This window comes from Plasmopara halstedii (genome assembly GCF_900000015.1).
Source record: "Plasmopara halstedii genome assembly, contig: Scaffold_2881, whole genome shotgun sequence".
Lineage (NCBI taxonomy): Eukaryota > Oomycota > Peronosporomycetes > Peronosporales > Peronosporaceae > Plasmopara > Plasmopara halstedii.
In genome coordinates this window covers 313,808-314,017 of record NW_020189786.1, presented here as the reverse complement: position 1 = coordinate 314,017, position 210 = coordinate 313,808, and positions in this window count along the sequence as shown.

The following is a 210-nucleotide window of genomic DNA, read 5'->3' as shown; positions in this document are numbered from 1 at the left end:
ACGCACGCAACCAGACAGTTGACGTTGTTGGTGCTCGTCACGTGATTGTTCGCTCAACTGGGTTTGCATCCCTGCGCATCACTGTCATTCTTGCGGTGAGCGCAGCCGGCAAGAAATTGCCAGCAATCTTGATCAGGAAAGGAGCTGACAAGGCCAGCTTTGAGAAAATTGATGAGTGTACGTCACATACCAGAAGAAGGCGTAGGTTGA